This window comes from Oncorhynchus nerka, linkage group LG16 (genome assembly GCF_034236695.1).
Source record: "Oncorhynchus nerka isolate Pitt River linkage group LG16, Oner_Uvic_2.0, whole genome shotgun sequence".
NCBI lineage: Eukaryota > Metazoa > Chordata > Actinopteri > Salmoniformes > Salmonidae > Oncorhynchus > Oncorhynchus nerka.
Genome location: NC_088411.1, coordinates 17,148,388 through 17,162,948, shown reverse-complemented (window position 1 = coordinate 17,162,948; position 14,561 = coordinate 17,148,388). Strand labels below are relative to the sequence as shown.

Genomic DNA, 14,561 nt, shown 5'->3' with positions numbered 1-14,561 from the left:
TATAATACAATATAGCAAGTAAAATGTGATCATGTGATCTACTGACTTCAGACAAGATTCAGAATGTAGTCAGTGGGCCTACACCCTGTAGTTTGTCCATTTTCATCTCTCACAATTTTACATGAATTGTCAATGTTTCTAATTTCAATAGCTGCTTGGTCATGTGTACTACTGACATCAAACTAGGTTCAGAATGTCTACTGACAACACTTCTATATTGCACACCCTTTAGTTTGTTCATTTTTATCTCACACGTTTTTACATGAATTTTAAAACATTTAAAAATGCAATACCTCATTGGTCATGTGACCTACTGACTTACAAACAAGGTTCAGAATGTACACTCATTGGCCCTACACATTGCACACCCTTAGTTTGTCCATTTTCATCTCACACGATTTTACATTAATTTGCCTGCTCTGCCCCTCTGAAGGACAGTGTCATTCACAAACCTATTCACTTGGGCCTTCTCCCTGGGGCCTTCCTGGGGCCCCATTGACCTGGTGACCTCTGACTCCTGGCCTCTAGGCCTACACTCCCTGCCCACCTGCTTGCCCTCTCCCTGGGCCTGAGAGTGTTTTGCTTACTCCCTGGAACTACAGGCCTCCACACCTACTCTCCCTTGGCCTTCGAGTATAGCTTACTCCTTGGAATTACTAAGACGTCTATAGTCCCGCTGTTAGGAACCACGTGCACCTGGTAAACCGAAACAAGCTCTTTGCTCCTAGTGACCCGCCTGCTTTTTTCTGCTCACAGACTAAGTCCCCACTCCAACCTCCATGGCCTGAGTGCTGCCCCCAGCCTCCAAGTCTGACCGCCCCTGCTTGGACTCAGAGTGCCCTCCACCTTGTTAGAGGCCTCCTTGTGCACCTGGTGACCCTCCTGCTTTTATCCGCTAAGAGACTAAGTCCCCAACCTCCACAGCCTGAGTAACGTCCGGTGGTATCATCAGAGGCTTTTCTGTCTTACAAACTGGACATCAGTTGCTGCTACTAACCTTCTGCGGACTTTAGCTGTTTTTTTTGTTTGTTTTTTACACCCAATCGACATCAAGTGCCAGCGCAATACTTATAGGCTTGAGAACCAAATACCCCTTGCAGTATCTAGCGGCACCATCAACTGGGTGTCGGAAGAAGCAACAGAAAATAATCATCCCCTTTCAATCATTTGCTTGCACAGTCAGCCCTCCGGGAGAGAACCATAGGAACCACCTTTACCAGCGCTTCATTCAATATTCCTCACTTTGACATGAGGGGTCACAGTCACCCAACGGGTGACTTTAATGCGACCTCGACAGGTGGGTATGTTCCTTTGAATTTCATCAAGTTGACATTCAGTGATCCGTGCCCAGTGGGAACCTAGGCTTCTTCCGTCCGTTTTATGGATCCGCAGCAAATCGATGAGTGTGGATGGTACTACCCACATCAGATGTAGGCTTCCCTCCCCAGACAAGCTGGAGATACCTCTCCCCACTTCGTAGGGCATGAGCCAGATCCATGCAATGCCCTATCACTGCAGGGCCAATGGGTTTAGTCTCCATCTCAAGTCAATTGAGCGTAGAGGAGACTGCCCCACCTACAATGTGGGGGGCCGGCGGGCGCCGTAGTCTGGGGAGATCTGCGAGAAGGGCCTGGCGCGCGTCCAGAGTTTCCGCCGCCAACAATCGGACCCAACACCCCACCGGCCCGCCGACGGACACCACCCCAACGAACCCCTGCACGCAGCCGCTTGCGAAACCACACACGAGAGACAGCGAGATAGGCCGCACAATGAACTTCCAATGGTGCCGAGGAGGGCGACCGAGCGACTGCACCCCTAGACCCGGCTTAAGCCCAGCCCCGCTTCGCACCCCAGCCCGACTGACCCAGGCCTTAGAGCCAATCCTTCTCCCGAAGTTACGGATCTTTTTTGTCAACTTCCCTTACCTACATTTGTTATTTTTTTAAATTTCACCTTTATTTAACCAGGTAAGCTAGTTGAGAACAAGTTCTCATTTACAACTGCGACCTGGCCAAGATAAAGCAAAGCAGTGCGACAGAAACAAGAATACAGAGTTACACATGGAATAAACAAGCGTACAGTCAACACAATAGAAAAAAAAGAGTCTATATACAGTGTGTGGAAATGGCATGAGGTATGGCAATAAATAGGCCATAGTAGCAAAGTAATTTCAATTTAGCAGATTAACACTGGAGCGATAGATGAACAGATGATGGTGTGTAAGTAGTGATACTGGTGTGCAAAAGAGCAGCAGAGTAAATAAAAACAATATGGGGATGAGGTAGGGAGATTGGGTGTGCTATTTACAGATGTACTATGTACAGCTGCAGCGATTGGTTAGCTGCTCAGATAGTTGATGTTTAAAGTTAGTGAGGGAAATGTAAGTCTCCAGCTTCAGCGATTTTTGCAATTCATTCCAGTCACTGGCAGCAGAGAACTAGAAGGAAAGGCGGCCAAACGAGGGGTTGGTTTTGGGGATGACCAGTGAGATATACCTGCTGGAGCGCGGGTGTTATCGTGACAAGTGAGCTGAGATAAGGCAGAGCTTTACCTAGCATAGACCTGGATGATGACCTGGAGCCAGTGGGTCTGGCAACGAATATGTAGCGAGGGCCAGCCGACTAGAGCATACAGGTCGCAGTGGTGGGTGGTATATGGGGCTTTGGTAACAAAACGGATGCAGTCTTGAGTATTGGAAGCTATTTTGTAGATGACATCACCGAAGTCGAGGATCGGTAGGATAGTCAGTTTTACTTGGTTAAGTTTGGCGGCGTGAGTGAAGGAGGCTTTGTTGCGAAATAGAAAGCCGACTCTAGATTTGAAGATTGGAGATGTTTGAGTCTAACTGGACACCTAGGTATTTGTAATTGACCATGTATTCTAGGTCAGAACCGTCCAGAGTAGTGATGCTAGTCGGGCGGGCGAGTGCGGGCAGCAAACGGTTGAAAAGCATGCATTTGGTTTTGCTAGTGTTTAAGAGCAGTTGGAGGCCGCTGAAGGAGTGTTGTATGGCATTGAAGCTCGTTTGGAGGTTAGATAGCACAGTGTCCAAAAAAGGGTCAGATGTACAGAATGGTGTTGTCTGTGTAGAGGTGGATCAGGGAATCACCCGCAGCAAGAGCGACATTGTTGATATATACAGAGAAAAGAGTCGGCCCGAGAATTGAACCCTGTGGTACCCCCATAGAGACTGCCAGAGGTCCAGACAACAGGCCCTCCGATTTTACACACTGAACTTTAATCTGCGAAGTAGTTGGTGAACCAGGCGAGGCAGTCATTTGAGAAACCAAGGCTATTGAGTCTTCCAATAAGAATGTGGTGATTGACAGAGTCGAAAGCCTTGGCCAGGTCGATGAAGATGGCTGCACAGTACTGTCTTTTATCGATGGCGGTTATGATATCGTTTAGTACCTTGAGCGTGGCTGAGGTGCACCCGTGACCAGCTCGGAAACCGGATTGCACAGTGGAGAAGGTACATTGGGATTCGAAATGGTCAGTGATCTGTTTATTAACTTGGCTTTCAAATACTTTAGAAAGGCTGGGCAGGGTGGATATAGGTCTGTAACAGTTTGGGTCTAGAGTTTCACCCCCTTTGAAGAGAGGGATGACCGCGGCAGCTTTCCAATCTTTAGGGACCTCGGACAAAATGAGAGGTTGAACAGAGTGCTAATAGGGGTTGCAACAATGGCGGCGGATCATTTTAGAAAGAGAGGGTCCAGATTGTCTAGCCCAGCTGATTTGTACGGGTCCACTTTTTGCAGCTCTTTCAGAACATCTGCGATCTGGATTTGGGTGAAGGAGAAGCTGGGGGGCTCAGGCAAGTAGCTTCGAGGGGTGCGGAGCTGTTGGCCGGGGTTAGGGTAGCCAGGAGGAAAGCATGGCCAGCCGTAGAGAAATACTTACTGATATTTTCGATTATCGTAGATTTATCTCGTGGTGACCGTGTCGCCTAGCCTCAGTGCAGTAGGCAGCTGGGAGGAGGTGCTCTTGTTCTCCAAGGACTTTACAGTGTCCCAAAACTTTTTGGAGTTAGAGTTACATGCCAGAGGCTGTTCACCTTGGAGACCTGCTGCGGATATGGGTACTGCTCGGCATGAGATTTAAACCCTATCCCCCGGATTTTCAAGGGCCAGGGAGAGCTCACCAGATGCCGCCGAAACCACAACGCTTTCTAGGGCTTGGGCCCCTCTCTCGGGGCGAACCCATTCCAGGACGCCCTGCCCTTCACAAAGAAAAGAGAACTCTCCCCGGGGCTCCCGCCAGATTCTCTGGGATCGGTCGCGTTACCACACTGGATGCCTCGCGGCGCCAGTCCGTGTGTCTCACCCTGATCTGGTTCACCTATCCTTGTGATTGTCTCCACCCCCTCCAGGTGTCGCTTATTATCCCCAATGTATACATCCCTATGTTTCCTATCTCTCTGTGCCAGTTCGTCTTGTTTGCCAAGTCAACCAGCGTTTTTCCTTGCTCCTACTTTTCCCAGTCTCTGTTTGTTTCTAGTCCTCCTGGTTTCGACCCTTGCCTGTCCTGACTCCGAACCCGCCTGCCTGACCACTCTGCCTGTTTCTGACCCCTGCCTGACTTGACCTCGAGACTGCCTATTGCCTGGTACTGTTTGGATTCTGACCTGGTTTATGAACTCTCGCCTGTCCCCGACCTGCCTTTGCCATAATAATTATCGGCGCTCAACCACCTGCCTCCTATGTCTGCATTTGGGTCTCACCTTGTGCCCTTATACTGTGGACATTCTGAAAGTAGTTTGAGGTCAGTGGGTCACATTACCAAGGAGATATTTAAATTTGAAAGTTTGAAATATTCATGTAAAATAGTGTGAGATGAAAATGGACAAACTAAAGGGTGTGCAATATAGAAGGGTAGTCGGACATTCTGAAAGTAGTTTGAGGTCAGTAGGTCACATGACCAAGGAACTATTGAAATTAGAAACATTGAAAGCTTGTAAAAACGTGTGAGATGAAAATGGACAAACAAAAGGGTGTGCAATGTGTAGGCCCACTGAGTGTACATTCTGAACTGTTTGAAGTCAGTAGGTCACATGACCAAGGAGTTATTGAAATGTTGAATTTAGAAAAAATGTAAAAACGTGAGTTATGAAAATGGACAAACAAAAGGGTGTAGAATGTGTAGGCCCACTGAGGGTATATTCTGAATCTTGTTTGAAGTTAGGTCACATGACCAAGGAGCTATTGAAATTCAAATGTAAAAAGAAGTTTGTACTTTGTTTACACTCTCTAACTAATTCAATTAGGAATACAACATGCTGTTCACATTTCCACATTTTTATTAGCTTTGGAAAGTGAATTAATGTCCAAATCGTGTGCTATTTTGTGCGCAATTTTTCTAACATCATGACACTTATTTGGAGTCTTTGGCTCAAGTGGTTTGAAAGCGCGAATATCCAACTTGAAACTGTCTTTACATTGGTTCTCGTTTGACATAGAGGATGTGTGGTTTAAGAATAACGTACGAGGAGTTGGTAGACGCACGTCGCTTTAATCGAACGATAGTCTTTTTTCTGTCTTATCAGTTTTGCTGTCATTTGACGAAGTGGTTCTCTCAACTTAAGTTTTACATTATGTATGAGGAATATGCGGTGACACCATATGCGCAGAAGCCGCTGCATTGTTACAATTGTAAAAAGTTTGGACACTTGGCAAGTGTTTTGTCTAAGGAATACATATGCAGTAGTTGAAGGGTCAGATGAAACATGCTGCTGTAATTGTGATTGGAATCACGTTCCCGGAGTGCCCTGTAAGGATGGAGGTTGCAGTAGCTAGGATCAGGGCGATCCAGCAGGTCTCTTATGTGAAGGCAGTGAAAATAGCTGAAGGAGTGAGTAGAGATTAGATGCTATTGGATGTCCCCACAATTTGCAGTTAATACAATACAGGAGAAGGATCCCTAACAGTGAAGACGGACTTTTGCGTTTATAGCGCAAGTGATACATTGCACCAGTCAAACTAACAAAAACAATCTAATTAGCTAGACATTGTGAATGCGACAAATAGATTTCTGGATCTCCAGGACTTTACAGCTGAAATGTTATAGGGAGTACTGAATGAAGAGGTTCCCCTCTCCCAGTTTCCCGAGCCTGTGTTGGGATCTGAATAGACATTTAAATCCGACTGAAGGAGTTTTTTTGTGTTTTTGTTTGAAATTCAGGGTAGTAGTGTGAATTTGCTTAGTGATGTTTTGATTTTTGATAATTAGTATGAATTTGTTAATCCAAAACATTTTGTTTTGGGGGATTTATTTACTACCCTGTACAGTAGGTGTCAGCAATTCACCTTATGAGTGGTCTTTGTTGTTTTTCCAGTCAATGTTCACCTGGATCGGGTGCAAGCAGGCTGGGAGGAGACAAGTGGCCCGTACCACGTCGAGGCTTGCGGATCACTATGGGATCTTCAAGGATCTGTTCCCCATGGCCTACTTCGTCCCCCGGGTCACACAGCGCGTCAGCTATGACCAAGACAGCTCAGCACATTATGGGAATCACTTGATGCCCAAAGAGGTAAGATAAATGGATCATAGGGCATACAGTAGTTTTTATGAAAGATTATAATAACTGTTGCCGTATCTTTGTTCAGATCATTTTTTAGCTCTGAATCCTGCATGGCTCTTATATTTCACCTGCCCTCCTCTGTGTGTGACAGGCTTCTGTAGCACCTCAGGTCAGTTTTGTGGCAGAGTAGGGCTCCCTATGGACACTGCTGCGCACCAGCCCAGGCAAGACACTCGTACACCATTTGAGAATACGAGTTTTGTAATCCAGTTCTTAACATGTCCACATGGTGACACTGTGTCCTCATACGAATGTATGACTAAAGAAATATTTACTGAATGATCCCTTCATTTCAGATGAGCATCTGCTGGATAGTGAAGGGGAGTGTGTGCACTGGCTGGTGTGAGTATTGCAATAATGATTATTGTATTGTGCTTTTGTCAAACTTGTAAGGGATTTACATTTTCTGGGGGTAAGGGCAATTCCACAGTAACAGAATAATGCGGAGACTGATTTTACACTTTCAAAAAAAATGTATGCCAAACAAAAACCCATGATTGCAAGTTAAACAAACCATACAATTCTATGCACAAGTATGACTTAATTTCCACAAAAAAATGTTACAAAAACACATTTACTTGAACAGTGCAGATGCAAAGTTTGGTAACAGTATGGCGGTACCAACAGCACAAACTATCATTCTGTTATCAAACTTTGCATCAGCACTGTTCAAGTAAATGAGTTTTTGTAACATTTTTTTGTGGAAATTAAGTCATATTTGTGCATAGAATTGTATGGTTTGTTTAACTTGCAATCATGGGTTTTTGTTTGGCATACATGTTTTCATGTGTTTATGTAAAAATGTTGGTGAAAATTGTTAAAAGTAATCCTTGTGCATAGTTGTATGGTTTGTTTAACTTTGCAGTGTCTCAACATCACTCTGTTACTGTGGAATTGCCCGTAACGAAATCCTTCCACCACCAATATGATGAAGATGATTAGTTTAATTACCATCAGAAAATGACGACATAAAAAAGCGAGCAATTGACATCCTCTCCTTGTTTCCAGTGGGAACATCCCAGGTGGGGCTGTGACGGCAGGAGAGGACCTGTCAATATCTGGCCCCGATCCCTGCCAAGGCTACTGGCTTTAACCGCTTTGTCTACATCATGTTCAGACAGGAAGGAACCATCAACTTCCATGAAGACATCTGACCATCACCATGGTGACTAACAGGACATACAAGTATCATTTGTGCTCCATGACCACCATCCATCCATCTGTTCATTTCACACTAACACGCTTCCCCCCTCTCTGCTCCTCGAGTGCATCTCTGTCACAGCGGATATTTAAGACTGTAGATTTCTACAGGAAGCACCAGGACCGCATGACTCCAGCAGGCCTCGCTCTTCCAGGGTTGGGGAGTCCTGCTGTACAGGATGGTAGGAAGTCACAGGATTGCTGTAGGGGTGGAGATCTTTGGATTAGGCATCAAGGGGGTTGAGGTCAAGGGAGAAACAATGGTTTTACACGATCACGTCGTCTTCCTGTTGAACCATAAAATATGTAAGGACTGGAGAAGTTCCCACATTGGTGTATATATACACTTGTGGTGGTGGAAACATTTTTTGTCTGAATGCAGCTGTATCGACCCTCTAGGCAGAATAAACTTGGTTAAGCTTTCATAGTGTCCGTTGAGTTTTTTTACTCTGAGAATTACAACATAACACTCTTAAGCCATCCCTTTAAATATGGTGTACCTTTATTAGAATTGTTGACCGACTCACTAGAATACATCGAGAGAACTGGTTCAGAATATAAGGATCAATTAAAGAAAGCCTTTATACACCTTGGCCTATTCCACATTGTTACAGCCTGAATTTTAATATGGATTAAATTGATCTACACACATGAAAACATTTTAGCAAATTTATTCTATGAAATACAGATCTCATTTATGTAAGTATTCACACCCCCAGTCAATGCTTTGTAGAAGCACCATTGGCCTCGATTACAGCAGGGAGTCTTTACACACCTGGATTGTGTAATATCTTCCCATTTATTAAAACAATTCTTCAAGCTCTGTCAAATTTGTTGTTGATCATTGCTAGACAACCATTTTCAGGTTTTGCCATATTTTAAGTAGATTTAAGTCAAAACTAACTCGGCCACATTCAACGTCAGGGTAAACAACTCCAGTGTAGATTTGGCTTCGTTTTAGATTATTGTGCTGTTGAGAAATGTATCTCCCAGTGTATAGTGGAAAGCAGTGGAAAACAGGTGTGCCTGCATTTCTTTTGTATCCTGGAAAACTTTCCAATCGTTAATGATTACAAGCATACCTATAACATGATTTCAGTGGCATTGTTAACCAACACACCCCATAAAGAAAATAAGAATTAAAAACAGGTTCAGCACCTCAAGAGTTATATTTGGCGAAAGACTCAGGACATGCATACTCAGCTTGACTGGCTCTCGTTCAGGAAATTGAGAAATAAGTGCACTCAGCTATCCAGAAGGCTAAAGTTAGTTATTTTAAGGCGCAGTTCCCCCAGCCCTAATGCGTCTAGCCCCGATGCTCCCTCTTTTTCCCTTGCCCCGCTATAAAGTTTCTCCCTGCAGGGAGTCTTAGGTGCTTAAGGAGCTCCTTAAACTTGACCCCCAAAACCATCTGGGTCATATTGTTTAGATCCTTTCTTCTTTAAGATTGCAGCTCCTATCATTGCCGAGCCCGTCTCTCCTCTCTGGGAAGGTTCCCATTGCTTAGATGGCAGCCACGGTGTGTCCTTTATTTAAAGGGGGAGATCAAACTGATCCTAACCGTTATAGGCCAATATACACCGCTGCTACTTTCTTATCTATGCATAGTCACTTTAATAACTACCTACATATTACCTTGACTAACTGGTGCCCCTGCATATTGACTCTGTACCGGTACCCTGTATATAGTCTCGCTATTGTTATTTTACTGCTGCGCTTTAATTACTTGTTAATTTTCTTTTAAAATGTATAGAAATAAAAGTATTAAACTGCATTGTTGGTTAGGGGCTCGTAACTAAGCATTTCACTGTAAGGTGTTGTATTCGGTGCATGTGACTAATACATGCATACTCAGCTTGACTGGCTCTCGTTCAGGAAATTGAGAAATAAGTGCTATCCAGAAGGCTAAAGTCAGTTGTCACTAATACATTGATTTGAATATACATCTTGCTCTGTTTATCAAAAGTGTTGGAAAAACTTGTCAACAATCAACAGACTGGCTTTTTTAAACCTTTATTTAATCTAGGCAAGTCAGTTAAGAACATGACGGCCTACCGGGGAACAGTGGGTTAATTGCCTTGTTCAGGGGCAGAACGACAGATTTTTACCTTGTCAGCTCGGAGGGATTCGATCCAGCAACCTTCGGATACTGGCACAATGCTCTAACCTCTAGGCTACCTGCTGCTATTTTATTGACTTGGTCAAAGCTTTTGATATGGTAGACCATTCCATTCTTGTCGGTTAGCTAAGGAGAATTGGTGTCTCTGAGGGATATTTGGCCTGGTTTGCTAACTACCTCAGAGTTGATTTATTTTATATTTAATTTAACTAGGCAAGTCGGTTAAGAACAAATTCTTAATTTCAATGACTGCCTAGGAACAGCAGGTTAACTGCCTTGTTCAGGGGCAGAACAACATTTTTACCTTGTCAGCTTGGGGAGTCGATCTTGCAACCTTTCGGTTACTTTTCCAATGCTCTAACCACTAGGCTCCCTGCCACCCCAAGAGTGCAATGTATAAAGTCAGAACATTTGTCTCAGCCACTGTCTGTCACCAAGGGGTACCCCAAGGCTCGATCCTAGGCCCCACACTCTTCTAAATTTACAGCAACAACATAGGTCAGGCAGTAGGACACTCTCATCCATTTATATGAAGATAGACTTGTACTCAGCTGGCCACTCCCCGGATTTTGTGTTAAACGCATGCATTTCCCGCTGTGTAAACACATTCCAAATAGGATCAGGATAACTCCTGATAAAGTTGGGTAGCTGATATTCAGAGCCAAATAGATTAGTCACAGGAATCAGGACTAATAAAGCCAATGCAACAGTCTGTTTTACAAATGTGGGCCTAAGACATGGATGGGCATTCATAAAATTGAATTGTAACACCCTAGTAAGCACAGACCGACGCCAATGTCTTTTTTTGGTCCTGTCTGGACTAGCCAGATCGGCCTTGATTTGAACGTCCACAATCACCCAACCCCAACCTAAATGAGATGGTTTGGGATGAGTTGGACCGCAGAGTGAAGGAAAAGCAGCCAACAAGTGCTCAGTATATGTTGGAAAAGCCTTCCAGGTGAAGCTGGTTGAGAGAATGCCGAGTGTGTGCAAAGCTGTCATCAAGGCAAAGAGTAGCTACTTTGAAGAATCTCAAATATAAAATAAACAAATCAAAAGAACACTTTTTTGGTTACTACATGATTCCATGTGTTATTTCATAGTTTAGATGTCTCCACTATTTTACAATGTAGAAAATAGTACAAATAAAGAAATGTAGGTGTGTCCAAACTTGACTGGTACTGTATTTTTACAAATGTAAAAAAAATTCTTCCACTTTGACATTCAAGCATTTTGTGTAAATCTTTGACAAAAATATTTTAATCCCACCTTGTAATACAACAAAATGTGGAAAAATTCAAGGGGTTTAAATACTTTCTTTAGGCACTGTACATAAAGTGCATTCATTTCAAAACGGTAAAACATATGTATTAAAAAAAACTTTAATACAAGGTGACTGCAACACTTCTGGGTTTTTCACACTCAAAAGTTTCCCTTGTGTATCAAGAATGGTCCACCACCGAAAGGACATCGAGCCAACTTGACAACTGTGGGAAGCATTGGAGTCAACATGGGCCTGCATCCCCGTTGTGGTCCATGCCCCGACGACTTGAGGCTGATCCAAGGGCAAAAAGGGGGTGCAACTCAATATTAGGAAAGTGTTCCTAATGTTTTACACACTCAGTGTTTATGGCCAACTGAACTTTAACACCTTTAACTGGCTTTGATGATGCAGAGGTTGTTGATTCAGGTCTATCCACGTTTTTAGTGTCACACTCTTAATGAAAACACAATTACACTACAGTTACATTAACATAAAACAGTAGTGACACACTGATGTGGGGAGTAAGTCTTCATGGAAATGTAACAGAGACTAGGTCCCAGTTTTCATAAAGCATCTTAAAGCTAAATTCATTGTTAGAACCTTCACGGGGCATCGTTAAATATCAAAGTTGTTTCCCAAATCCATCGTTACGAAAGTTGCACTTGAAAACGCTTGTTATTTACCATCTCCCTCAGACCACTCGTAGAACAGCTAAGTGCGTAATTAGATGCGTTTTTCCCTACCGCGTCACTTTATACACAGAAGATCACCGCTAAACATAGAATCAAGATATTTGTCTCTCTGTGACGGTCGATAACTTCACAACGAAGTTGACTACAAATAAAGTTGCCAATGTCTTTGAAATTCTTACAAATATGCGTTTATAGCGCAAGTGATACATTGCACCAGTCAAACTAACAAAAACAATCTAATTAGCTAGACATTGTGAATGCGACAAATAGATTTCTGGATCTCCAGGACTTTACAGCTGAAATGTTATAGGGAGTACTGAATGAAGAGGTTCCCCTCTCCCAGTTTCCCGAGCCTGTGTTGGGATCTGAATAGACATTTAAATCCGACTGAAGGAGTTTTTTTGTGTTTTTGTTTGAAATTCAGGGTAGTAGTGTGAATTTGCTTAGTGATGTTTTGATTTTTGATAATTAGTATGAATTTGTTAATCCAAAACATTTTGTTTTGGGGGATTTATTTACTACCCTGTACAGTAGGTGTCAGCAATTCACCTTATGAGTGGTCTTTGTTGTTTTTCCAGTCAATGTTCACCTGGATCGGGTGCAAGCAGGCTGGGAGGAGACAAGTGGCCCGTACCACGTCGAGGCTTGCGGATCACTATGGGATCTTCAAGGATCTGTTCCCCATGGCCTACTTCGTCCCCCGGGTCACACTGCGCGTCAGCTATGACCAAGACAGCTCAGCACATTATGGGAATCACTTGATGCCCAAAGAGGTAAGATAAATGGATCATAGGGCATACAGTAGTTTTTATGAAAGATTATAATAACTGTTGCCGTATCTTTGTTCAGATCATTTTTTAGCTCTGAATCCTGCATGGCTCTTATATTTCACCTGCCCTCCTCTGTGTGTGACAGGCTTCTGTAGCACCTCAGGTCAGTTTTGTGGCAGAGTAGGGCTCCCTATGGACACTGCTGCGCACCAGCCCAGGCAAGACACTCGTACACCATTTGAGAATACGAGTTTTGTAATCCAGTTCTTAACATGTCCACATGGTGACACTGTGTCCTCATACGAATGTATGACTAAAGAAATATTTACTGAATGATCCCTTCATTTCAGATGAGCATCTGCTGGATAGTGAAGGGGAGTGTGTGCACTGGCTGGTGTGAGTATTGCAATAATGATTATTGTATTGTGCTTTTGTCAAACTTGTAAGGGATTTACATTTTCTGGGGGTAAGGGCAATTCCACAGTAACAGAATAATGCGGAGACTGATTTTACACTTTCAAAAAAAAAATGTATGCCAAACAAAAACCCATGATTGCAAGTTAAACAAACCATACAATTCTATGCACAAGTATGACTTAATTTCCACAAAAAATGTTACAAAAACACATTTACTTGAACAGTGCAGATGCAAAGTTTGGTAACAGTATGGCGGTACCAACAGCACAAACTATCATTCTGTTATCAAACTTTGCATCAGCACTGTTCAAGTAAATGAGTTTTTGTAACATTTTTTTGTGGAAATTAAGTCATATTTGTGCATAGAATTGTATGGTTTGTTTAACTTGCAATCATGGGTTTTTGTTTGGCATACATGTTTTCATGTGTTTATGTAAAAATGTTGGTGAAAATTGTTAAAAGTAATCCTTGTGCATAGTTGTATGGTTTGTTTAACTTTGCAGTGTCTCAACATCACTCTGTTACTGTGGAATTGCCCGTAACGAAATCCTTCCACCACCAATATGATGAAGATGATTAGTTTAATTACCATCAGAAAATGACGACATAAAAAAGCGAGCAATTGACATCCTCTCCTTGTTTCCAGTGGGAACATCCCAGGTGGGGCTGTGACGGCAGGAGAGGACCTGTCAATATCTGGCCCCGATCCCTGCCAAGGCTACTGGCTTTAACCGCTTTGTCTACATCATGTTCAGACAGGAAGGAACCATCAACTTCCATGAAGACATCTGACCATCACCATGGTGACTAACAGGACATACAAGTATCATTTGTGCTCCATGACCACCATCCATCCATCTGTTCATTTCACACTAACACGCTTCCCCCCTCTCTGCTCCTCGAGTGCATCTCTGTCACAGCGGATATTTAAGACTGTAGATTTCTACAGGAAGCACCAGGACCGCATGACTCCAGCAGGCCTCGCTCTTCCAGGGTTGGGGAGTCCTGCTGTACAGGATGGTAGGAAGTCACAGGATTGCTGTAGGGGTGGAGATCTTTGGATTAGGCATCAAGGGGGTTGAGGTCAAGGGAGAAACAATGGTTTTACACGATCACGTCGTCTTCCTGTTGAACCATAAAATATGTAAGGACTGGAGAAGTTCCCACATTGGTGTATATATACACTTGTGGTGGTGGAAACATTTTTTGTCTGAATGCAGCTGTATCGACCCTCTAGGCAGAATAAACTTGGTTAAGCTTTCATAGTGTCCGTTGAGTTTTTTTACTCTGAGAATTACAACATAACACTCTTAAGCCATCCCTTTAAATATGGTGTACCTTTATTAGAATTGTTGACCGACTCACTAGAATACATCGAGAGAACTGGTTCAGAATATAAGGATCAATTAAAGAAAGCCTTTATACACCTTGGCCTATTCCACATTGTTACAGCCTGAATTTTAATATGGATTAAATTGATCTACACACATGAAAACATTTTAGCAAATTTATTCTATGA

General features: G+C 43.2%; 2 pseudogenes; both read left to right on the top strand.

Moving 5' to 3' along the window:
* The first annotated feature begins 4,039 nt into the window (after window positions 1–4,039).
* LOC115115781 (large ribosomal subunit protein mL38-like) lies at window positions 4,040–8,203 on the top strand (annotated as a pseudogene).
* Window positions 7,908–14,303, top strand: LOC115115780 (large ribosomal subunit protein mL38-like; annotated as a pseudogene).
* Window positions 14,304–14,561: the final 258 nt, after the last annotated feature.